Source organism: Delphinus delphis, chromosome 12 (genome assembly GCF_949987515.2).
Source record: "Delphinus delphis chromosome 12, mDelDel1.2, whole genome shotgun sequence".
NCBI classification, from domain to species: Eukaryota; Metazoa; Chordata; class Mammalia; order Artiodactyla; family Delphinidae; genus Delphinus; species Delphinus delphis.
Genome location: NC_082694.2, coordinates 21653501 through 21681276, shown reverse-complemented (window position 1 = coordinate 21681276; position 27776 = coordinate 21653501).

The window sequence follows — 27776 nt, the reverse complement described above, 5'->3', positions numbered from 1 at the left end:
ACTCCCTTAAAAAGCATAAAGTCTAACTTTATAAACAACAAACAAAACCTTTTTTTCTCTAAACTCTAGGAAGTACACCTGTTTGTCTTTGCCCTCTGAATATCTGCTTTAACTTGGTCATTCCTCATTCTTCACATTGACAAGGACCATAAAGAAAGTCAGCTGGAGGCCTGAATAAGAGGTGTGTACCTGGAAACTAATTAAGTTTGATTTATTTCTTTTGGCACCACTTTGCATTTCTCTTTCCATGTTTTATTTAAAACTTGATTGCTTAAATAGCAATAAACAAGCCACTAAGCAGAGCCCAGCTGATAATTATATTAAATTTCATATATTTATAAGCAATTGGAAACATGGTCTCTGGCACACTGCACCTGACTATCCTTTAAATGTCTTTTAAATTTACTTCAGGCCCCAGACTTAGGAGAGTTCTGTGTTTCAGATTAGATGAAAAAATTTCATCTCTTCCTTCAAATTATAGTTTCAATCCCACCTCCTCCATTAAGCCTTCCATGATTACTTCATTTAGATAAGATTTTTTTTTCTCTACCTTAAACCCCAATACTAAGTTTATAGTTTTCTTGTAGCATCCTCACACGTGACTTGATATGGCTGCTACTTGAGGAACACCTAGACATTGTTCAGTAAGTCCCCACCCAAGCAATATTTATGTGGTAACTAGCCTTGGTTCTCTTATATAGAAAAGGATGATACCAGTTTTGTCTATCTTCCAGAATTGTTGTGCCATCCAAACTTAACAATGTATATAACAGATCTTCCTAAACCGTGGATGTTAGTGAAGTCGTACTTGTATCTTCCTATTATCCCTGTATCCTCCAAGGAAACTGATTCTCATCAACTTTAATGAAGAAATGAAAGAACATGTGATTGAATTAATTAGTTGATTAATTCATTAATGAAGGAAATAGAAGTTCCTAAGGAGGGATCCAGAGAGGAAACCAGTGACTAAAAGAGTAGAAGAAAGAGAGGGAAGTCAAAGAGCCAAGGAAGAGGGTCCTGATCCCCACTTTAGGATACATCATTGTCCACTTTTCCCATTCCTCTCCCTTCCTTCAGGCCTGCTACCCTTTCTCTATATGCTGTTGGAATCTCTAACCGGCATCACAATTGTCACTTCTGCTAACATTTGAGGAGCCCTTACAATGGATTATTTCATTCAACTGTCTCAATATATATAATAAACCTGTGAAGTGCATACAATTATCTACTCAACTTTACAGATAAGGAAACCAGGTCTTAGCCTAATAACTTGCCAAAAGTTGTAGAGTAGTAGAACTAAGATTTCAAATCCCAACAATCTGATTCCAGCACCTGCACATTTAAGCACTATGCTTTGCTGCCTCTCCATAAACCACTAAACCAAATGTTTATTTTATTGCCAGCTTTATAAACTTTTTCACACTATATTGATATATTTTTATCTGCTGTTGCAGACATCATTACCTGATGGAGATTTGTAAGCTCCTAGTGAGTTTCCAGCTCTGGATTGATGTTTTGTGGTATTCTACCTCATCACAAGAAGGCCCAAAGGGGTTCTAAAGAAGGCTGATGGGAGAGGTTGTGTCCACACCTTACACAGGACTACAGGGCATGAGATTAAATCTCTAGGCTTCCTTAGTGCATCTTAGCAGCCCTTGCAGCATATGATGATCTGGTGGCAGCACACACATAAGAGATGTTCTGAACCTTGTTACCACTCTCCAAACCAGCTAGGCCTACAGCTATGTGCTGTGATTAGTGTTCCCCACCCCCACCCAGCCTAGAAGAACGCTCCATCTGGTCAACCACAGAGCTCCACCATCCTGCCCTGACCTGCTGAGTACTTAGGGCTCACCCAAGTTCTTGAGCATATCACCTATGGCAACAGCAAGACCCGGCTTCAATTCCTTAATTTGCCTCTTATTTGCTGGGTAACTTTTTGCTAAGTATTCAAGTCCTTGGAACTTTCATTTCCTCATCTATAGAATGAGGATGATAATAGATCTTATCTCTGAGGGTTGTTGAATGGATATAATTTGACAGTTTACATAAAGTACAGGCACAGAGATCAAGTTCGATGAGAAATTTATTTTCTCACGGTTCTAGAGGTTAGAATTCCAAGATCAGAGTGTCAGCAGGTTTGCTTTTCCTGAGGCCTCTCTCCTTGGCTTGCAGTCAGCCACCTTCTCTTTGTGTCCTCACATGGTCTTTCCTTTGTACACATGTATCCAATGGTGTACCTTTGCATGTCCAAATGTCCTCTTCTTATAAGGACACCTGTAAGGTTGGATTAGCACCCATGCTCATGACCTTATGTAACCTTAATCACCTCTTTAAGGGCTACATTAACTTTGAAGTTAGGGCTTTCATGTGTAAATTTGGTTTGGGGGGAGGGGAGCAATTCAATCCATAACAGTGCCTTTTCCAGAGATGTCACTGAGCAACACTTGCTCAGGGAATGGGGGGAAGGTTTTGGTCAAAAGAGTGGGAGTGGGAGTAGCTCTCATGCTTCAGTGTGGCTGAGATGGACTAAAGTGTCCTTCAACATCACAGATGTCCAAGCTCCCACACCCAGATATTCTGACTCAGTAGCTTTAGAGTGAGGCTGTTGGCTATGTAATTTTTAAGAAGCATCCCTAAGGCAGGGGATCTTCAACAAAACTCAAAAATATACTAAAGTAGAGGATCGGTAAACGATTAACTTCTTGTCTGAAATCTTAGCTTACTATTTTTTGATTCACTGTTTCAGTTTACTTAGGTAACCCAGGAGAAAGTATGATCTTGTTAAATGATCTGTCATCATTGGACCAAATGCCAGGACTTTTTCTTTGGTTGTTAATTTACTTGTCCCAAAAATAAACAGAAACATTTTTACCTTTATTCTCCTAAAATTTTAGTTCCTTCTTTCATATTTTTCTTCTTTGGAAAGAATTTTTATTTCCCAGGTTTCTTATTTGATTCTATCCAACTGTTCTCAAACACAATGGAAATCTCATATGATGTCATCATTTCCCCTCAAATTCTCTGTTGATTCATATTTCCAATCCCTTCTTTTCTTATTGTCTTTAAGGATATTCTATGCAGCAGGAGTTCATTTTCATAACTTTCTAAAAGATGAAATCATCACAAATATAAATCAAATTTTTTCTCCAAATAAACAGCTTTTAGTTAAATGGAATTTTGGGGAATTTCCAGATGGTTGAAGCCAATTCTGAATATATTTCATCTCTTTATGAGTTTGTAAATTTAACAAGGAAAACCTCACATATCTCTTACAGGTCACTTAATGAAAATCCTAACCTTACCTCTGAACTATAGGAGAAAGATTTGAGTAAAGATATGGCAAAAAGACACTGAGGAAAACTTACTTTTCTAGGGCAAAAAGACACTGAGGAAAACTTACTTTTAAGGTTGGGGTCAGTAGGAAGTTCTTACTGGTCACAAGTTTATCAGAAACACTACCCAACTCATGAGACTAAACACCAGATAACAGCATCAATGTCAAAAAAACACTATGGATTTTATATTATTTATGTCCTCTATTATTATTGGTCATAAAAGACTTGGAAACCAAAACTAGAGCAGAGGTCATCAAACTATGGCCTATGGGCCAAATTCAGACTGCCTGTTTTTTAAATAAAGTGTAATTCAAACACAGAGCACTCATTTGTTTATATATTGCCTATGTCTTTCTCTCATGCTACACTAGCAAAACTGAATAATAATGCAGAAATTGTATAACCACAGAGCCTAAAATATTTACTATCTGGCCCTTTATGGAAAAAGTTTGGCAGTCCCTCATCTAGAGTAATTTCCTCCAGCAGTATGAAATATGCACATCAGTAGCAGTGGGATGAAAGAGGATGCTCACTGAAAAATCTGCTCCTCCAAGCTCTGAATTTCCAATAACAAGCCAGAGCATGACTGGGAGCATGGACATACCTTGTGGTTTTCCTTTGCTGATAGAACTCAGTCCACATCTATTCTCCCTCCCAGTCGCCAACCATGGGATTGATTGTTTTAGATCAGAAATAGGTTTAAACGACCATAAAACCCTCCTCCCAGCAGGATCACATCCCATGTCATGCTTTTTCCTTTAATTCCCTGATTTCTATCCAACCCTGCTGGGCTGCCTAGACTTCCAGGCGCCGCCTTCTCTGCTCAGGGTCATTCGGCTCCTCTTGGCTCAAGTTCTAACAAAGGGGAACCAGTGACCTGTGTCATTTAGTTCAATTGCTGACAGAAATCTTATTATCCTAGGGCCACTTTCCATTGTGGTCTCTAGATGTGGGCACACAGCTTTGCACTCTTGATCAACCTGGGGGTTGAACAATCACCCCCCCCCCATTGGTTCACTCACCAATGAGGAGTTCTGGTGGAGATATAGCCTTTACATGCATGATACTGCACTCAGGGCCAGGCTCTGGACACATTTTCTGTTGGTTTTGTTTTTTCTCATTTCTCTGACAATTACTGTGTTTCTTCTTCTGCTCTCATCTACTATGACCTGAACTGAAGGGGAACCTTAGGCATAGGAACCACTCCTGGCAGCACAGCTGGTTGCCCTGTATTTCACATCAGCAGTGAACTTGTATGATGTAAAGTGATGAGAGATTCTTTTAAGAGTAAACTCTTAAAAACAAGCCTTGGTCACTAATAAACTTGCTAACGCTTATTGATTGAACAGTGATAAGGTGACAGAAACTGAACAAATTATATCATAAAAAAGGGTGAAAATGGAATAAGCAGTTTGGAAAGTTTCTTAAGATTGCATTGGTTTAGGAAAATAAATCTAGAGGTGGAGTTAATGCATCACATTGATATAAAATATACCCTCTGCCTAAGGGCAGAGATTAGTAAATCAGATCCCTTATCTCACTCTTCCTAACACCATCCGGCCCTGTAGGACACCAATTTCTAGAGCAGAGTGACACCCAATAGCATTCATATCCCGCCCCTTTGGTCAAAGACTGACCACAGTTAATCAAACGTCTGAGTTAGCACAGAAGACTGAACAAGACCCTTTGGTCTCATTTACAGGTCCTTAGACCTGGACCTCAGTCCAAATAGGCACCAGCCTCCAGTTATTTCAGTAAAGCCCAACAGGGCACTGTGAGTGAGTGAGGGTCACTGTGCTCCATGTGTGAAGGCTGTAGCTGTTTGTGCATAAAACCCTGTGATGAACATGACGATGACAACACTGACAACAACAATGATTAACATTTATTGACCATTGCCTCTGCGACAGACACAGTGCTAAAGGCATTATCTGTGCTTCCTAGTGTGATATTCACAACCTCCCTTTAATGTAGGTAATATTAATAACTCCCAAATTACAGAGTGGTGGCTGAGGCCACCAGAATGCTGTCCCTGTATACTTTTTATTTTCCAAGGCCTCCCTTGTTAGATACAGTATTGACTTTTTCATTTAAAGGGCCAGAAAGTGACCTGCAGAAGAAGAGATTTTCCAATGATGTCTTAATATCTCAAAAAAAATTGGAATCTGTACCTCACTTCTCCATTTACATTCAAAATGTACACTGGGAGTAAGACTATTGGTGCATCCAGGGGCAATCCATCATCCATCTCTAACTATGTGATTAATAATAATAAAGAGATATTGGGCTTCCCTGGTGGCGCAGTGGTTGAGAGTCCGCCTGCCAATGCAGGGGACACGGGTTCATGTCCCGGTCCGGGAGGATCCCACATGCCGCGGAGCGGCTGGGCCCGTGAGCCATGGCTGCTGAGCCTATGCGTCCGGAGCCTGTGCTCCGCAACAGGAGAGGCCACAGCAGTGAGGGGCCCACGTACCACACACACACAAGAAAAGGTATTGAGAGGAAACATCTCATCAGCTCTGGAAAGGTTAAAGCATAGCTGTCTGAGGGACTTAGAAATATGTCCTCACAGGAGCACAGATAAGAGAGAGTAAGGGGTTTGCTCTATTTCAGTACACAGGCTTCATATCATGTATACATAACAAAGATAAAAATATTAGAAACTAGGAGTATCAGGATTCTAAAGTCTCCAGATCATTGGCAATATACTCTAATAGTAAATCACATACGCTTCGATATAAGGCATAATTAGGTGGAGTCCTGACACTAGACTACATACTGCCTGATGGCCTTGGGTAAACCCTTAATCTCCCTGATTCTCAGTTTTCCCATCCATAAAATGAATAATACCTACCTGAAATGCTTCCATGTGATAACATAAGCAACAGTCTTAACACAAGGGAGTTATTATTATGCCTCATATTTACAACATAACTTAACACTGTTAATTTGTTTTCTGTTTTCTAAAATGTAGTATTATTTATGCATGAATTCTTAGTTTAACCAGGTAAGGGTTTGTTGTGTATGGCTTTGTTTTGTTGTTTAACATCATTCTAAAATATCTGAGATCTTTTTCTGCTTTAGTGTTTTTCTCCACCTCAGTACATAATTTAATCTTTCTTTTATCATTAAGTTTCTTATAGTTCTCCAGGGACATTCATTTGAACTTCATTTCTCATTCTTGTACACTGGAGGAAACGATCTTAGATAAATAGAAGATTAGGTTTGAATAGCTTCCAATCTAATACATAATTATTGAATTTTACTTTTCTAGTTACAAGATCAAAAATGGATTTGTTCTTATTTGAACTAATTCAGCAGGTATTTAAGGAGTTCTTCATATGTCTTAAGGTCGTCCTAGTGTCATGATAGGTAAGAATAATAATAAACATTTTATCCAATTTCTGCCTGGAAGAACTCTGACTGTAAGTTAATACTTTTCCCCTCAATTAATGAGAGTGAATGTTCACAACAGACCACTGAATTGGGAGGAAAAAAATTCATCTCATCCCTAATAAGCATGTTACTCTGGAGGAGGACATAAGAATCCCCATGGATTACCTCTGTGAGCCAAGGGATGGAATTTGTTAGAGCCGTGCTTTTCAACATTGAGTGTGCATCAGAATCACCTGGAGGGCTTCTTAAAAATCATACTTCTGAGGTCTCATCCACAAATTTCTGATGCACTCAGCTACAGTGAGACTTTGTATCTCTAACCAGTTCCCAGATATGCTGAGACTGCTGGCCCAGTGACCACATTTTAAGAATATCAACATTCTCTGAAGAGATAAAATGTTCTCTTCTCTACAGAGTGTATCTTCCACAAGAACTAAACCTTTTACATCCAAGTGGGGTTTTGTTTTTAATAATAGCTTTTTTCTTATCCTCCTAAGTCTGAGCTTTCCTTGAAACTCATTCTTTACACCATTCTTTATATCCTTCTCTCTTGCAAAGCAGCCTTCATTCTTTCTTGTTCATCTCAATGCAATTGGCTCTCAAGCCTTTCTAATTCCCTCGTCTCAATTGAGATCTAGGTTCAGAACTCCACATGTTCTTATTCAAAAAGAATTTATGGAACAAATGAATAAATAGATGGATGAGCGGGTATGCAATGCCTTGAATGCTAACTAAAGAACTAGAATGCTTCAACGTGAAATTCTCTGGACTTTAAATTCCTGTCACTAATCCAAATTAATTGTAGAAAGATATACTTTATAATTCTCTATGATATTTAATGGAAATAAGGATAAGAGGAAATAGCTGGGTAAGAGTGAATCTGAGCTGTAGTTGCCATAATTGTATAGAAGATATGGGAAACAAGCAGGCTTGTGACATTGAAAAATTGCCTCAACGGGATATGGGTGAGCTGTGGGACACTCTGGTTGGTCTCTATGCCTTTTCCCAATAATTACTGATTCCCAATAGCAGCTGAAGTTTATATGAACCATTTACCTTAAAACATGTTTTTTTCTAATTTCTGCTACTTCCTAGAGGAATTACAGAGATTAGTGCTATTGTTAAAAAAAGTTTTAATATGGGTCCAATAGCTCATATCACATGCCCATTAAATTTGCCTCTTTAAATCTGTCCTTTCTGCTTCAGAGTTATATTAACTTATTTGACCTCAGTCATAATATAGTTCTTAGGGTCCCTGATTGCTTTGATATTCCAAAGAACATTACTGGGTCTACTATATTGATGATATCACACAATTATGAACCAGGTAGGTAGGAATTGATGCATACATTAGAGTATACTAGATTTCCTACTAGACAAGCGTGTCTCAGAAAATGGAATAAAAATAGCCAAAAGTGCTCAGAGTACTACTTTATCAGGGAAATTTTTAGAAGTCCAGTGGTTTTAGGATATTCTATGCTATCCTTTCTAAAGGAAAAGGATGGGACACTTTTCCACTTTCAGATATGGCTAAAACACCATACTCTGCAGTATGAGATCTACCCTCCAAAGCAGCCACCAAGATGGTACAATAAAGAAGTATGGGGGCATTAGGGCCCCATGGGGTGAACCTTAACCAATGAAAAGTGGGGACTCGGAAGGAGCTGGGCAGGTAAATTCTTCCCCCTTTCTCTAATGTAACCTCTCAGAAACATGATTTCTCTTTGCAGCACTGCCAGAGAAATATATGCTAAATAAAAAAGCCAACTGAGAATGCTGTCAGTCTTTTTTATCCAGAGCTCATTGTGAAGCAGTAGCCAGTGCTAGGATGCATCACACTGTGATGCACTGCATCTCCCCTGACCTCAGTTTTTCCTTTTCACTAATCCCTATGGTCCTGAACTGGCATCTTTTAAATAAATTGTTAGCACCTCATTTTTGTCTCAGTTTCTTCTTTCTAGAGGACCCAGCTGTACATACTGATCATGTAGGGTTTATTACAGAAATAAAAGAATGGTTTGACATCAGTACATGTGGTGAACTTTGAGGAAACAATTTTCATTAAGAGGTTAAGAACACAAAGAGTAAGTTGTAGAGGGGAAGCTGGATGATGAAGAGATTAGAGAACGAAGGTATGCAACACATTCCAAAAGAATGGCATGAAAAAAGAAGGAAAGAATTAGGATGAAACCTATAGGACCAAATGAGCATTGATAGTAACAGTAGTAGCTTCTCTTTATGAGCAGTTAGTTTAGGTCAACAACCCTTTGAACATATTTCACTGAATTCTAAAAACACTTTGGAATAGATTTCACTATTTACATTTTACAAATGACGAAATCAATTCTAAAAGTTATTAATTTACTTTTCTTAAATCTCTCAGCTAATGAGGATCAGAGCCAGATTTGAATTTAAACATGTGTCTTTCCCTAACTTATAAAATTGACAACCAATATAACTAAATTTTAATAAATATAAAACTCAGGAAAACAAGCCAATATGGCTAATCAAGGTTTGCTGCGTATGGAGGTATTTTGAAAAATTATTCCCTCTTTCACTCCTCCATTTAGCATATGATAAAAAATGAAGGCAACTAACTAGGTTTTCTCCATCCATGAGTCCTAAGCTAAGACTATAATCATGACTATTAATGAGCCCCAGCTTCCAGTGGATGGTAGGAGAATTGAGAATGAACCTCAGAAATTTCATAGACTTAGAGATTATAAAAAGTGAGCCTGAGGAGCAAAAGAGGAAGATTAATGGAACAAAGTTGAGTTTTCCTAAGTGTATTCTCATGAACACTGTGTCAATGAATTATCACATGCACATAGAAACACTCACAAGCAATATATACTGTAGTCCTCATGGATATAATGATTTTTTAGTAATTATGTGAGATTATGTAGTATAGAAAATTGTTTTACATATATAGTAGTCTAAAAGTGGTCATAAATTCTCTACAGATGCTCCCATCATGAGTAGGACCTTCAATCTTGGCAGGCCTTAAAACTTGCTTTGGCCGATAAAATGTAGTGGAAATGAATTTATGCAACATCTGAACCAGAACTCACAAGGCCTTTAGCTTCCCTCTCACCCTCCTGGACCCCTCTGACACTTTGTAAAGAAGTTGGGCTAGTCTCCTTGAGAATGAGAGACCACGTGGAAATGGGCCCAGATGTTACCCAGCACCAACTATCAGAGATATGAATAAGACCATCTTAGATCATCCAACCCCAGTTGACGATAGATGATTGTACCATATTGATGACCACAGACAAGACCAGATGAAGACCTGCCCAGCTGACTCATAGAATTGTAATCAAATACAAATCTTGTTGTTTTATGCCACCAAATTTTGGGGAAGTGTGTTACACAGCAATAGATAACTGATGCAACTTAGTATTAAACACCATTTTGCAAACTGATTTGACCTTGAAATACTTGTTTCATCAAATACCTAATTAACATCTCCAGGAACATACTTTCAGGAATGGGGAGGTAAAAGTTTTCATCCTTATGTCACATAGCTTAATTATCATCTTAAGGAATATTATTTAGGAAAATAGAAGATAGTTGACTCCTTATTGAAGTAATTCTTCTCAGGATACTGTCCTGTTGTTCTATTCTGTTTGAATGTAAGCCTAGTATCTGGAAGAATTATGCTAAAAGTGTTTGTCTTTCCAATGGAGAATCAAATATGGTCCTCATGATCAATAACTTCATAGGTATACCTGTTCATACATTTTATAGGTAAAATCTCCAGATCTCAAAGTAAATATGAATTATCAGTCTTACAATTGTGGAGCTTTATTTATCATTCCTTGGAAACAAATGTTGATATATGATTTGCTTGGTCTTTTGTGAATGTTATCAAACCTCAATCCTATTTTACTTTATCAGCAAGAGTTATAACAACTGTCTCATCACTGAAATTAGATAAACACTGTAAATAAATCACTAAAAGTTAAAGGCAGCTATTAATAAGACACGTGAAAAAGAAACTCTCATGGACTACTTTAGCATTTTTCCCAGAACTACTTCATATTTAATTAAGACACTTTCTTCCATACTGACATTCTCTGTGCTCCAGTGTCCTAGTCATTTTTCTTCACATCAAGAGCAGAGCTATGTATCTTTGATCTCACTCTTTTCTTCTTCTTTTTTTGTTTTTGAGAATAAAATATTTCCAAGTTAAGAGCACTTCCATTTCTAAACAGTAATTTTGCATCCTCTTCCAAATCCAAATTCTAAGTTTATTTCAAAATCTTACTCTAAAGCTTTACTTTAATCTTTTTCAAACATAGGCTGCTGTTTATAATGACTTTGGTATATTAACATCACTTCATCATGTTTGGCTATATATAGCAACAAGATGTGTGTTCATCTAAATAATTTAGTTTGATGGGGCACTGGAAAAAACCACATGCTCAGCCCTATCTCATGCAATTACAACCATTGTTTAATCAATCATTTGGATTTGTGTCTTTTATGCTTAGTATAAAAATTCACTTAGTTCTGGAGCAGAATAATCCTTGTCAACAACCACCTGGATTAACTGTTGAAGATATATTTGACAGTCCCATGAGAGTACAGGTTTATAGAAGTAAGATATGGATAGGAGGAAGTCACAGAATAGAGGAAATATACTTCATGCACAGGGAAATATTTTAGGCAATTCTATTCCTCTTCACCTCTCCTCAACATTTTTATTCACAAATCACTTAAAAGATTGATCCAGTCTCTCTCTAAAACATAAATTCTTACAGGATTTTCCCCCATAACTCTAAGGCAGCACACTAAATGAACACTAACTACTTCCATCAGATACAAGTCTTTGATGATGCCCCAAATGTGGGCATCACATATGAATTTATCTATTCACATTCTCTTTCTGTCACCAGAAATCTTATGAAGTAAATACATCTGTTACCGAAACTGGATTTGGGTCCTCTCACCCAACACTCAGAAAAGCCAATCTACTGACAGAGGGTTGTGGTGAGGGAAAGTACAGAGTTTATTGCAGGGCACCAAGTAAGGAAAAGGGCAACTGGTGCTTAAAAGACCCAAAATCTCTGATGGCTTTCAGGGAAGGGTTTTTAAAGGCAACATGAGGGGTGTGTGTTGCAGGGTGCCTGATCACCTTGTGGACATTTTTCTTGTTGCTTGGTGGTGAGGTAACAGGGTGATATTTCATGAGTCAACAACATCAAACTCTGGTCCCAAATGGTCTGGGGTCTGCATGCTTGTGGTCAGCAGTTTCCATCTGGTAGGGGTCTGGTTTCTGTAAACCCAGTTTAGAAATGTGTGTCACATATCATTATCTATGTCCTTCAGGGAAGAACTAAAGATTCTGTGACTCTGCTATATTTAAATTGTCACCAGTTCTCCTGGACCAGCTGTTAGTCTTTGTTACCACACATTCACATTTTCTCAATCATTAACTCCTGAGCCAGCATTTTGAGACTCAGGGGAGGCCTGAAGCAAAGCCTCAAACTTCAAGAGAAGGGGGACATAGACACGGAGGTAGGTAGGGGTGGCTCATATAACTGAGAGAGTCCTGAAGGGTCCTGCCCGGTTTCATATTCTAGGATCTTTATTATAAAATATTTTGACTGTGTTGAACAGCATGGAAACTGAAAGAGAACTTGAGGGATATTAACTTGAAATTTTGTAGCTTTAAAAATATTCTCAACTGCAATTTGGCATTTGGAGAAGATTAGAGTAAAGCTTGGTACTAAATTTCAAAATAAGCTTAGGATTTGGATATCATGCTAGAGAGAGAAGTACTCATCTCAGTCCGGGAGACTAAGAATAAAAACATTACTGCAATTGGAAGTGAATCATTTTGTAAGATTATAAATATAGGTGTAAAAGGCAATCACAATTTCTTCTTCAAAAATGTTGGGGCTGTATGTTGTTGGTTAAAGCACTGAAGTAATATAAGAAAGCTTTTGAAAATGGCCTATGATAAGTGCTAAGCATTCAGTAGTAGATTGAATTAACAAGTGATTCAAAGAGTTTATTGGGACACTTTTAAAGATTAACTAAAACTTTGTTTTCTGGAATTCTCCAGTTTCATTCCTCTCCCTATCCAAATGCTGCCTGTCTTTCAAAGTTTAGTGTGAGATCCATCTTCAGAATGAAGTCTTCTCTGAGCACTCTAGCCAACCCTAATTTCCCCCCTTCAACTTGCACACCATACTTATTAAACACCATTTTAGTGACTTCCACTCTGAATTATTTCATAGGTATGGACCTTATATCTAAGGGTGAAAGCGATTTTTGGTCAGGAACTGGGTGTTGGATGTGGTCGTGCACATTCTATTCCACACTCCAGATACACTGTGTTGTGAAGCATATCCTGCCCCAGGCATCAGATAAGTCCAAAAAATACGTTACCAGGTCAAACAAATGTTTGACACTGGATCAGCCACTTAGACTCTGAGTTTCAGTCCCTTCCTCCATAAATATGTACAGAAGCGCTGTACTCTGCCCTCATCAGCTTGTTGTGAAGATTAAATAAAACATGTTTGTCTTTGATTTTTGTGTCAAATTCATTAATGAAATTGCTAATGAGCTACAAATAATTCTAGCATATTTGGTACCCAGAAGTTACTGACTTGGGTAACGGTGGGTGAATCTTATTGCTCCCTGGAGTTATACAGTATAGGTAGAGTATGCATTCTTACTGAACAAGCTACATTGAACAATTAAGGTTATTAAAATAAACCAGTTATTAACAAGAGTTTTTATTAATTCACAGGACATTAATGACATAGCGAGCACAATTAGGCATGCTACTCTAAGCAAAAGAATTAGACACCATTCTCTGAATCCGCTTCAATTCTCACTCCTTTGAGAAGCAGGAGGCACATGAAGACAGAACAGTATTTATTCTTAAAGAGCTCCATACCATGAGAGAAATACTCTCTTTATCAATTCATCTTCTGACCCAGAATCACTTCATGCTTTTTGCTCTTTGATTTCTGCCTTCTTGTGTTACCTACTAGCTATGTGACTTTGGGTAATTTATTTTATCCATCAAAAATTCAGGTTCCTATTTCAAAGAATACTATTTTAAAAGTGTATCATACAAGTGTAAAAATTATTTAACTCATAAATGAGTGTACAGGCATACCTTGGACATATTGTGGCTTTGTTTTCAGACTACCACAATAAAGTGAATATCGTAATAAAGCAAGTCACATGAATTTTTTGGTTTCTCAGGGCATATGAAAGTTATGTTTACACTATACTATAGTCTATTAAGTGTGCAATAGCATTATGCATTAAAAAATTGTGTACACTTTGTTAGAAAACACCTTATTGCTAAAAACTGCTAACCATCATCTGAGCCTCCAGTGAGTCATCATCTTTTTTGCTGGAAGGGTCTTGCCGCAATGTTGGTGGTTGCTGACTGAGCAGGGTGGTGGATGCTGAAGGTTGAGATGGCTGTGGCAAGTTCATGAAGCTAAGATAATAATGAAGTTTGCCCTATTGATTGACTCTTACTTTCACAAACAATTTCTCTGTAGTATGGGATGCTGTTTGATAGCACTTTACACATATCTTTCAAAATTCTATTCAGTCCTCTCAAATTCTGCTGCTGATTTATCAAATACATTTATGTAATATTCTAAGTTCCTTGTCATTTCAAGAATTTTCACATCATCTTCACCAGAGTAGATTCCATTTCAAGAAACCACTATTTTTGCTCATCCATGAGAAGCAACTCCTCATCCATTAAATTTTTATCATGAGATTGCAGCAATTCAGTCACATCTTCAGGATTTACTTCTAATTTTATTTCTCTTGCTAGTTCTACCACATCTGCAGTTACATCCTCCACTGAAGACTTAAACCCTCAAAGTCATCCATGAAGGTTGAAATCAACTTCTTCCAAACTCCTGTTAATATTGATATTTGGACCTATTCCCATGAATCAAAATTATCTTCATGGCATCTAGAATGGTGAATCCTTTCCAAAAGGTTTTCAATTGACTTTGCCCAGATCCATCAGAGGAATCACTATTTATGGTAGCGATAACCTTACAAAATGTATTTATTAATAATAAGACTTGGAAGTTGAAATTACTCCTTGATCTGTGGGCTACAGAATGGATATTGCATTAGCAGGCATGAAAACAATATTAATCTCACTGTACATCTACATCAGCGCTCTTGGGTGACCAGGTACCTTGTCAATGAGCAGTAATATTTTGAGAGGAGTTTTTGTTTCTGAGCAGTAGGTCTCAACAGTGGGCTTAAAATATTCAGTAAACCACTTTGCAAACAGATGTGTCTGTCATCCAGGCTTTGTTGTTCTTTGTAGAGAACAGGCAGAGTAGATTTAGCATAATTTTTAAGGGCCCTAGGATTGTTGGAATGGTAAGTGAGCACTGGCTTCAACTTAAAGTCACCAGCTCCATTAGCCCCTAACAAGAGAGTCAGCCTGTCCTTTAAAGCTTTGAAGCCAGGCATTGACTTCTTCTCTCTAGCTATGAGAGTCCTAGATGGCATCTTCTTTCAATAAAAGGTTGGTTGATTCATCTGCATTGAACATCTGTTTTTTAGTGTAACCACCTTCATTATTTCAGCTAGATCTTCTGGATAACCTTCTGCAGCTTCTACATTAGCACTTGCTGCTTCCCCTTGTACTTTTAAGTTACGGAGATGACTTCTTCCCTTAAGCCTCATGAACCAACATCTGCTAGCTTCAGACTTTTCTTCTGCAACTTCCTCACTTCTCTCAGCCTTCATAGAATTAAAGAGAGACAGGGCCTTGCTCTGGATTAGGCTTTTGTTTAATGAAATGTTGTAGCTGGTTTAATCTTCTATCCAGACCACTAAAACTTTCTCTGTGTCAGCAATAAAGATGTTTCACTTTCTTATCATTTGTGTGCTCACTGGAGTAGCATTTTTGATTTCCTTCAAGAACATTCCTTTGCATTCACAACTTGACTAACTGTTTGGCACAACAGGTCTTGATTTCTTCCTATCGGAGCATGGCTTCCTCACGAAGCTTAATTATTTCCAGCTTTTGATTTAAAGTGAAACACATGTAACTCTTCCTTTTGCTTGAACACTTAGAGGCCATTGTAGGGTTATTAATTGGCTTAATTTCAATATTTTTGTGTCTTAGGGAATAAGAAGACCAAAGGAGAGGAGGAGAGACAGGGTAATGGTCAGTTAGTGGACAGCAGTAGGAACACATAGAACATTTATTGGTTAAGTTCACCATCTTACCTATGTGCTGTTTGTGGTACCCCAAAACAATTACTACAGTAACATCAAAGATCACTGTTCACAGATCACCATAACAAATATAATATTAATGAGAAAGTTTGAAATATTGTGAGAATTACCAAAATGTGACACAGAGACTTGAAGTGAGCAAATGATAAATGGCACCAATAGACTTGCTCAATGCAAGTTTACTCCAAATCTTCAATTTGTAAAAAATGCAATATCCATGAAGCACAATAAAATGAGGTATGCCTGTAGCAGTAAGATGGTAATGCTAGTTGAAAAGCACTTGAAGACCCATTATTTATAGTATTTTAAGATAATGAGGTTAATTAATAATAATGTATCAATACTCAACAATTGTAAGACTATACCACACTAATGTAACATGTTTATAATTGGGGAAAGTGGGGCATCGGGAGGCAGAGAATAAAATTTAAATAAGATTGTGAAGTTAGTTATAAAACTTGTTAATGTTCTACAAGGCAGTAATCCATATCTTTGGGTTTATCTTTTCTAGGAAAAAAAATATTTACATCTCTAAAAGATAAAAATCTACAAATTTACATATAACTTTTCAGTATCCACATTTTAAATAGTAAATAGCAAAGTCAATATAGTAATATTTTCTTAAAAATAAATAATCTTGGGTGGTCCATTAAATAATTCCCCAGTATGATACTGGAAGGACATGCCATGCTTTTGCTTTATTTTTAAGTTTTCAGTAAATTATCATTATTATCATCATCATCATCATCATGGCTTTCCGTCTTGGCTTTCATATTTCCAGCATGTTGCAGCTTCAGCCATAAACTCTGACTTAGCTTTTCAGCTTTCTTCATACTCATGGATGCTCTCCAACCTGGTGAGGAAATGGCTCTCACCTTGGTTTAGCATCCCAGGAACACTCCTTGGCTTCCAACTACTTGCTGGTCTAGTGCCCAGCCTAAAGTGTGACTCAGAATTCTGGGAAACTGCAAAGTCAATGTCTCAAAAGAGGGACAAAAGACAACAAGAGCCAAGAATTCAAAGAAATGGAAAGAGCAGGATTCTACCAATTTTACTTCTTGCCCTATTTTTATAATCACCAGCATTTTTCCTTGTTCAAGGAAACTATCATGGATCAGGGACTCAAAGTATGAACAAAATGTGGCTGGACCTGAAAACAATTGGTCCAATCAACTTACTCCATGCTAACTACATAAAATTGTTAGGAAGAGTCTATGAGAAAAGCCAAAATAATATGGGACATTTAATAAAAGATGAAATAGCCATGACAGGAGTAGACTAAAAGTATCCTGAACTGCCTGAACAAAAAAAAAAGAGAATAACTGGGTTCTAGACTCTATTGCACGGCAGAAAAGTTAAAGGTGTAACTTTTAGGTCAAACAGAAGTTTGTGTTCTGATTTTACCAATTAGTAGATATTAAACTTGGACAAGTTGCTTAACCTATCCACATCTGTTTTCTCATAGGTAAAATGGGGACAATAATAGTACTTAGGACTAAATGTGTTAATAAAATAAAGACCTTGGGACATAATAAACACTCAAATCGTGTCAAGATAGTTATAGTTACAAGTTTGGTCTTGAAAGACTTTCACCATCCCTGGGCCTCAGACCTCTCATCTACATAACAAAGATAATATTCTCTTAATTGTCACTCAACTTTCATATTCAGGATCAAATATGATATGTTCCTCATAAGGTGTCAGTCTTAAATAAAGATTTTGGTGTGGCAGTGGTATTATTATGTGATTGAATTGGTAACTTAGAGTAGCATTTTATGTTACATAGACATGAATATCTTTTGGAACAGATACATGCAAATATTACTTTCACCTTAAAACTAAGTGAGAAATCAATTGAAATTTTTAAAATAAATTTATTTATTTATTTATTATTTTTGGCTGCGTTGGGTCTTTGTTCATGCATGCGGGCTTTCTCTAGTTGCGGTGAGTGGGGGTTACTCTTCGTTGTGGTGTGCAGGCTTCTCATTGCAGTGGCTTCTCTTGTTGCGGAGCATTGGTTCTAGGCATACAGGCTTCAGTAGCTGTGGCACATGGGCTCAGTAGTTGTGGCTCATGGGCTCTAGAGCACAAGTTCAGTAGTTGTGGTGCATGGGCTTAGTTGCTCTGTGGCATGTGGGATCTTCCAGGACCAGGGATCAAACCCATGTCCCCTGTATTGGCACATAGATTCTTAACCACTGCATCACCAGGGAAGGTCCCAATTGGATTTTTTAACATGCAGTGTTTTTTAAGGCTATGCTATCCCTTCCCTACTCCCTCAGTTTCTCTAAAGAGGATAGATTTTCTCTCTTTTCCTTTTGGGAATACATGTGTAGAAGAATTTGAAAGGCAATAATTTATTGAAAACAACTGAGTCCTTAACAATATGAAGTGTTCCTAGCTGCAGTATCAGAAAGCAATGAATGAGTTAGGATTAAATATCATGGTCAGGGCTTCCCTGGTAGTGCAGTAGTTAGGAATCCGCTTGCCAATACAGGGGACACTGGTCAGGGAGGATCCTACATGCCACAGAGCAACTAAGCCCATGCACCACAACTACTGAGCCTGTATTTTAGGACCCATGAGCCACAACTGCTGAGCCCATATGCCACAACTACTGAGGCCCACATGCCTAGAGCCCATGCTCCACAACGGGAGAGGCCACCACAGTGAGAAGCCTGTGCACCGCGGGAAAGAGTGGCCCCCGCTCGCCACTACCAGAGGAAAAAAAAAAACTCTGCATGCAGCAGTGAGGATTCAATGCAGCCAAAAATAAAATTGATTAATTTAAAAAAAGGAAAAATAAATATTATGGGCAAATATAAGCCTTATTTTTTCCATAACTGATGGGAGCTGTCAGATGGTAGCAAATTTGGAGGCAAGTGGAAGCCAAATTGCTTATGAAAGAGCTAAAATTTGAGAAAATGGTGAAAAGAAAATTTATCCTAAATAAACAAAGGATTAAAAGAAAATGAAACTTTGAGATTCTCCTGTGAGAATATCATTTAAGTCCCAAGTGTTAATAGGGTTAGTGAATTTTTGCATAAGTAAAACCATGAGATTTTTGTTTTATTTTTTTCTCTCATACATGTGGTTAATACCTTGATGGCATAGTATACTGTAAATATTGTCCTCAAGCCATATACTTCAGGGTCAAACATGATACAGTATGTGGTTTGTTTCAGCATCTCCACTAGAACATAAGGGTGTTTTTTGGTGAAATCATCAGTATATTCCTTTCCCAATCAGTCACACTTCACTATTATAACTTCTCTTTCACTGTTAAATTTCTGAATGTGACAACCAGACTCATCATTCAACAGTAAATCACCATGCCATCTATCTTTTTTTTTTTTTTTTGGTGTACACGGGCCTCTCACAGTTGTGGCCTCTCCCGCAGCAGAGCACAGGCTCCGGATGCGCAGGCTCAGCAGCCATGGCTCACGGGCCCAGCCGCTCTGCAGCATGTGGGATGCTCCCAGACTGGGGCACGAACCCGTGTCCCCTGCACCAGCAGGCGGACTCTCAACCACTGCACCACCAGGGAAGCCCATGCCATCTATCTTAAATGGAGCAGGGTGTTTCCAGGGCAGAAATCCTCAAAATCTCAGAAAATGTACATGAACATTAAACAGCAAAACTCAGGTTCACACCAAAAACCATTCAAGAGAACTTAAGAATGCTGAATTTGACTGTATATTCACTCTGTATACTGTCTATTGAATATGCAATATCAAGTAGAATATGACATTCAAGGAGAATAGGAGATCAGTTTAACTGATTTGAAAAGCAAGGCATTTTTTCTTCCTTAAACTACCCCAGGTCATTCCATCCATTACTTTTATGACATTATTTCCATATATCTCCCAGTCCAGGTCATACTTTTATGGAGCAATTCCAGGTTGTCAAAGTTCTTCTTAGAGAAAAGATACTTTGACTGTCATGAAACTTTAAATAACCTATTATGAATTTTATTATATTAATCATCCAGAAAAAAAGGCCAGTTAATATCAAATATAGCTAGAAAATTTAAGATGTTATGAGATCAGCATCATACATCTTTCACCTTATGATGATCTGATTAACCAAAATCAGACCTTTCATGGTTGAAATTTCTAAAAAAAAAAAAAGAAATTGACACCAGAGGGAAGTTTAAAGATCAGAAGCCACAGATTTAAGAACCATATGATCCATAACTGGATAATATCTTCATTCTTGAAAGATATTTTCTCTAGATATATAATTCTGGATTGACAGTGTTTTTCTTCCAGCACTTTAAAGATACTGTTTCATTGTCTTATGGCCTCTGTGTTTTTTGATAATAAATTCACAGTAATTGGAATTGTTGTTCCCCTATAGATAATGTGCCATTTTTCTCTACCTGCTTTCAATTTTTTTTCTTTACTTTTGGTTTTTAAGCACTGTGATGATAATATTTCAGGCCATTGTTTTGTTTAAATTTCATCATCTTGGTGTTCACCAAACTTCTTAAATCTGTAAATTTGTATCTTTCATCAAATTTGAGATATGTTCAGCTATTATTTCATCAAAAATTTTTCTGCACCAATCTCTTTCTCTTCTCCCTCTGTGACTCCAATGATCTGGTTGTCAAGAACATTTGATGTAGATTTCTAGGTCTGCTCATTTTATTCAATATTTTGTCTCTCTGTTTTTCAGACTGAATAATTTATATACTCTGTCTTCAAGTTAACAGATTTTTTCTTTCATTCTTTACTGAGTGCATCAGAGAATGTTAAAAATTCCTATTACTGTATTTTTCAGTTTTAAAATTTCTATTTAGTTCTTTTTTGAAGTTTCAATTTATCTTCTGAAAACTTCTACCTTTCCACTCAAGTATGTTTACTTTACCTTATTGAACATATTTGCAACAGCTACTTAAAGACTTTTATGATAATTCTAATGCATGGGTCATCTTAGAGATGGCATCTAATGAATGTTTATTTTTTCTTAAAATTAAGTCACGTTTTTATGTTATTTTTGTATTTCAAATAATTTTGGATTTATTTTGGTAATTTAAAATATAACATTGTACAGATTGTTAATCCTACTAGAATCTTCCACAAAATGTTATTTTGTTGTTTTTGTTTTGTGTAGTTGTTGTTTTATTTTAGGTGCAGACTGAGAGTTATGCCTTACCTTTTGTAGGCCATGCTTCTAATCTCAGTTCGATCTGTAAAGCCTTTGTTCTGTTGTCTTGATCTCCTCAAATATATGCCACTAAGGGCTTAATCTGAAACATGGATGGTGACATAAATCTTAGTTTACTTCTGATAGCCTTTGCTATGCTGGTTTGTTCTGTCTTGTGAATGTATAGTTGAGTGAGCCTGGAAAATATACAGGTTCATGTACAGAATTAGTTGATCTCCTTCTTCAACTTTCTCTTTACTAGAATTCTCCCAATATTTCCTGGTCTGCAGAAACCATCTTCCCAGTTCTTTTGACTAGACACATGTAGTTTCACTCAGAGCTTTATCTTCCTATGCTGCAACTTCCATGCAGCTTTGCTACTGAGTCCTGTCTCCTGTGACATGCCAGGAGTTAAAAAAGGAGGAAAATAAATTAACATGATTTCCTTCTGACTCTTTGAACCACAGCAGTCCCTTTTCCCAGGTTATTTGGACAGAAAGATAGAGTTCCTATCAGAGTTTTTGCTTCCATACAGATTCATGACTATGGCCTTCCATTACATTCAAGTTAGAAGAAATTATAAAGTGGGAAATCCACCTAAAATAGGTCATGTTCTGACAGTCAAATTTTGACTCCTGTGTGCAATTCTGCTTTTGTTTTTTTAGTGTTCTCAGGTCATTGTTTTTGCATGTTATAGAGAGCTTTTAGTTTTAATTAATAAGGGAAATACATTTTATGGGTTAACTCCAGCTTGGCCAGAACTGAGGAGGTTATTTTTTTCTAATTTTATAAAATTCTAACAAATCAATTATCTCTTTACATGTAATTTGTTGAAAATTAAATGGAGATGTTTACCTAAAAACCTTTGTGATTGGTCAATGGAAGTCAGGAAGGAAGAGGAGAAAAGTTATTTGATTCATGGAATTCCAGCCATATGTGTTTATCTAGGTTTAATTAAAATTTAGTATCTTCCATCTCAGGAAAGGGAATCTGATGGAAGTTTCTACAGGATAGCTATCTTTGAAGTGGGAAGAAATGTGAGGCAATCAGGATCTAACAGGCATTACTCGGGTTCTAGGACATGAGGAGACCACTAATCAGAGTAGCTAGGAATGAGAGATTATATGTAATCTTACTCTGGGGCTATGGGTCAGGGAAAGGAGTCTAGGAATCAGGTTGGGTACAGAGTAGTGGCACAGAGTGCACTGGACTTTGGTCTTGATAAGTTAAACAGAGAAGTTTCTTCTTTCCTGTGTCAGGGTTTTATGTGAGTTCTGTATTTCCACCCAGTGGTAGAATTATTGTTTTCATCTTGAATTCTAATCAAGGAGTTACTATCCCTGCTAAAGCGATGGCTCTTAACAATGGGTAATTGTGCCACTGGGCATGTCTGGCAATGTCTAAACACAACTGGCACAATGGGAGAGGGTAGTGCTACTCACATCTAGTGTGTGGATGCCAGGGATGCATCTAAAAATCTTACAATGTACAGGACAGTGCTCCACAAAAATCTTATCCCTCCCAAAATGTTAACAATGTAGAGATTGAGAAAACTTTGCTAGAGTATACAGCATTCAATGTCTCTCATCTCCACAGACGTAGCTGTCAGAGAGCCAACAAAATAAAATAAAATATGGCATTCTAGAAATGACAAAACTATGGAAACAATAAAAAGGTCAGTGGTTTCCAGGAGTTGTAGGGAGAGATAAACAGGCAGAGCATAGAGAATTTTTAACCAGTCAAAATATTCTATATGATATTATAATGATAGATATATGTTATTATACACTTGTCCAAACCCATAAAATGTACAATACCAAGAGTTAATCCTAACATAAACTATGGACTTTGGGTAATTATGATGTGTCAATGTAGGTTCATTCTTGGTAAAAAATGTACCATTCTGGTGAGTGATGTTGATAATGTGAGAGATTATGTATGTGTGAGGACAAGAGGTATATGGGACATTTCTGTACCTCCCTCTCAAATTTGTTGTAAACCTAACACTGCTCTAAAAAATAAAATCTTGAAACACAAACAAAAAACAAAGTATGTAGCACATAACTTAAAGAGTTCAAATAAAAAGGAATAAGGGCACCATTCCCAGGAATTTAAACCTGGAAGCCAGCACTGCACAGAATGTATTGCAAAGAAACAAAATTTCTGCAGAATAATAGTAATAAAGGTGGTCAATAAAGTGAATGTTGAACACATGTAAAGGATAATTATAATTTTCTGCAAAAAATAAAGACATTGTGATATAAAGGTGGCATCCTATAACAAATAGGTATGAAACAAGTCAAGTACCACATGAAGCAGAAAAAAACACAGAATTTCACAGTGCAAGAAGAGGACACAAGGCCAGCCAAATCATCATGTATTCTTTGAGAGCAGGGAAATGAGAGTGTATGTTGCAGTTTATTGTATATATTTTTATGTACATCCCCATAGACTCCTATAGTTAGTAGTGTGGAAAGTTAAAGATGGTTGCAAATTCTTTGACTCTTTTTCTATTTAGAGGTGGGCTCATGTCAATTCCACTTGAAATTCAGAGGTTTGTGATTGTTTAACCAAAGAAATATAGTTTCTGGGCCCAGGCCTTAAAAGACTGATAGTTTCTACTTCCTTTATCTTGGAATACTCTCTTTGAGAGCCTGAAGCAGCCATGACCGGATTCTAATTTACCCTAAGATGGACGTACTGAAAAAGTCACATGTAGGGACTCTGGTCAATAGCCCTAAATGAGCCAGTCTTCCATCCATCCCCACCTAGTGAATGAAGCTATCTTGGACCCTCCAGACCAATATGTCTGTCAGTTGATACCATGCAGTGACCTTTGTAGGCACTGCATGAAAAGAATTGCTCAACTGAGCACAGCCTAAATCCTGATCTATAAAATTATAAGATATAATAAAATATTTATTATTTAAACCATTAGGTTTTGAGGTGTTTATTAAGCAGTAACAAATAAACTGAAAAATCTTTTGGTTAAATTTATATAAAAGCATATTAAAGAAGCCCTCTCAAGATATTGATACAGATAGATATGAAAATTGAATGGATTCTACCTGACTATGAGAAATCTTTGTGCTGAGAAAGAAAAAGGTAGGTAAACATTTCACCTTATAGATTGTTTATTTAAATTGAGGTGAGCTGTAGACTACAGAATTATAACATATTATAGCATGGTTTTTGGCTAGGGGGATAGTTTTGACATTTAGAAAAGACGAAAAAACAGAATTAAGTTCCCATCAAGTATGAAAATACAGCAAGCTTAAATCAGTTTTGGGTTAGAATTCTTTGTCTCTCTTTTTTTTTAATGGAAATATAGTTGATGTACAATATTATGTTAGTTTCAGGTGTATTACATAGTGATTTGACATTTACGTACATTATGAAATGATCACCACAATAAGTCTAGTAACCATCTGTCCCCATGCAAAGTTATTACATTATTATTGACCATATTCCTTATGTTGTATATTACATCCTTGTGGCTTATTTATTTTATAACTGGAGGTTTGCACATCTAAATATACTTTGCCTCTTTTGCCCCCCCAAACCCCTCCCCTCTGGTAATAACACATTTTTCTCTGTGTTTATGAGTTTTCATTTTGTTTTGTGTTTTTGTTTTTTAAATTCCACATATATGTGAAATCATATGGTATTTTTCATTCTCTGTCTGACTTGTTTCACGTAGCATAATACTCTCTAGTACCGTGTTAGCATACGGTATTTGTTTTTCTCTTTCTGACTTACTTCACTCTGTATGACAGACTTTAGGTCCCTCCACCACACTACAAATAACTCAATTTCATTTATTTTTATGGCTGAGTAACATTCCATTGTATATATGTGACACATCTTCTTTATCCACTCAACTGTCGATGGACACTTAGGTTGCTTCCATGGTTAGCTATTGTAAATAGAGCTGCAATGATCATTGTGCTACATGACTCTCTTTGAATTATGGTTTTCTCAGAGTATATGCCCAGTAGTGGGATTGCTAGGTTGTATGGTAGTTCTATTTTTAGTTTTTTAAGGAACCTCCATACCTTTCTCCATAGTGGCTGTATCAATTAACATTCCCACCAACAGTGCAAGAGGCTTCCCTTTTCTCCACACACTCACCACCATTTATTGTTTGTAGATGTTTCTGTTGATGGCCATTCTAACCGGTGTGAGGCGATACCTCATTGTAGTTTTCATTTGCATTTTTCTAATAATTAGTGATGTTTAGCATTCTTTCATGTGTTTGTTGGCAATCTGTATATCTTCTTTGGAGAAATGTCTGTTTAGGTCTTCTGCCCATTTTTAGATTGGGTTGTTTGTTTTCTTGATATTGAGCTGCATAAGCTGCTTGTAATTTTGGAGACTAATCCTTTGTCCATTGATTCATATCCAAATATTTTCTCCCTTTTTGAGGGTTGTCTTTTCATCTTGTTTATGGTCTCCTTTTCTGTGCAAAAGCTTTTAAGTTTCCCATTTGTTTATTATTCTCTTTATTTCCATTTTTCTAGGAGGTGGGTCTAAAAGATCTTGCTGTGATTTATGTCATAGAGTGTTCTGCCTATGTTTTCCTCTGAGAGTTTTATAGTGTCTGGCCTTATATTTAGGTCTTTAATCTATTTTGAGTTTATTTTTCTGTAGAGTGTTAGGGAGTGTTCTAATTTCATTCTTTTATATGTAGCTGTTCCGTTTCCCAAACACCAATTATTGAAGAAGCTGTCTTTTCTCCATTGTATATTCTTGCCTCCTTTATCAAAAATAAGGTGACCATATGTGCGTGGGTTTATCTCTGGGCTTTCTATCTTGTTCCAATGATCTATCTTTCTGTTTCTGTGCCAGTGTCATACGGTCTTGATTACTGTAGCTTTGTAGTATAGTCTGAAGTCCGGGAGCCTGATTCCTCCAGCTCCATTTTTCTTTTGCAAGATTGCTTTGGCTACTCGGGGTCTTTTTTGTTTCCATACAAATTGAGAAATTTTTTGTTCTAGTTCTGTGAAAAATGCCAGTGGTAGTTGGATAGGGCTTTCATTGAATCTGTAGATTGCTTTGGATAGTATAGTCATTTCCACAATGTTGATTATTCTAATCGAAGAACATGGTATATCTCTCCATCTGTTTGTATCATCTTTAATTTCTTTCATCAGTATCTTATAGTTTTCTGCATGCAGATCTTTTGTCTCCTTAGGTAGGTTTATTCCTAGGTATTTTATTCTTTTTGTTGCAATGGTAAATGGGAGTGTTTCCTTAATTTCCTTTTCATCATTAATGTATAGAAATGCAAGAGATTTCTGTGCATTAATTCTGTATCCTGCTACCTTAGCAAATACATTGATTAGCTCTAGTAGTTTTCTGGTAGCATCTTTAGGATTCTCTATGTATAGTATCATGTCATCTGCAAACAGTGACAGCTTTACTTCTTCTTTTCTGATATGGATTCCTTTTATTTCCTTTTTTTCTCTGATTGCTGTGGCTAAAATTTCCAAAACTATGTTGAATATTAGTGGTGAGAGTGGACAACCTTGTCTTGTTCCTGATCTTAGTGGAAATGGTTTCAATTTTTCACCATTAAGAACAATGTTGGCTGTGGGTTTGTCATATATGGCCTTTATTATGTTCAGGTAAGTTCCCTCTCTGCCTACTTTCTGCAGGGTTTTTAGCATAAATGGGTGTTGAATTTTGTCAATTTTTTTCTCAGTCTATTGAGAAGTTCATATGGTTTTTCTCCTTCAATTTGTTAATATGGTTTATCACATTGATTGATTTGCATAAATTAAAGAATCCTTGCATTCCTGGGATAAACCCCACTTGATCGTGGTGCATGATCCTTTTAATGTGCTGTTGGATTCTGTTTGCTAGTATTTTCTTGAGGATTTTTGCATCTATGTTCATCAGTGATATTGGTCTGAAGTTTTCTTTTTTGTGACATCTTTGTCTGGTTTTGGCATCAGGGTGATGGTGGTCTTGTAGAATGAGTTTGGGAGTGTTCCTCCCTCTGCTATATTTGGAAGAGTCTGAGAAGGATAGATGTTAACTCTTCTCTAAATGATTGATAGAATTCGCCTGTGAAGCCATCTGTTTCTGGGCTTTTGTTTGTTGGAAGATTTTTAATCAGTTTCAATTTCAGTGCTTGTGATTGGTCACTTTAAATTTTCTATTTCTTCCTGGTTCAGTCTCAGAAGGTTGTGTTTTTCTAAGAATTTGTCCATTTCTTCCAGGTTGTCCATTTTATTGGCCTATAGTTGCTTGTAGTAATCTCTCATGTTTCTTTGTATTTCTGCAGTGTGAGTTGTTACTTCTCCTTTTTCATTTCTAATTCTATTGATTTGAGTCTTCTCCCTTTTTTCTTGATGAGTGTGGCTAATGGTTTATCAATATTGCGTATCTTCTCAAAGAATCAGCTTTTAGTTTTATTCATCTTTGCTATTGTTTCCTTCACTTCTTTTTCATTTATTTCTGATCTGATCTTTATGATTTCTTTCCTTCACTAACTTTGCAGGTTTTTTGTTCTTTATTTAATTGCTTTAGGTGTAAGGTTAGGTTGTTTATTTGAGATGTTTCTTGTTTCTTGAGGTGGGATTGTATTGCTATAAACTTCCCTCTTAGAACTACTTTTGCTGCATCCCATAGGTT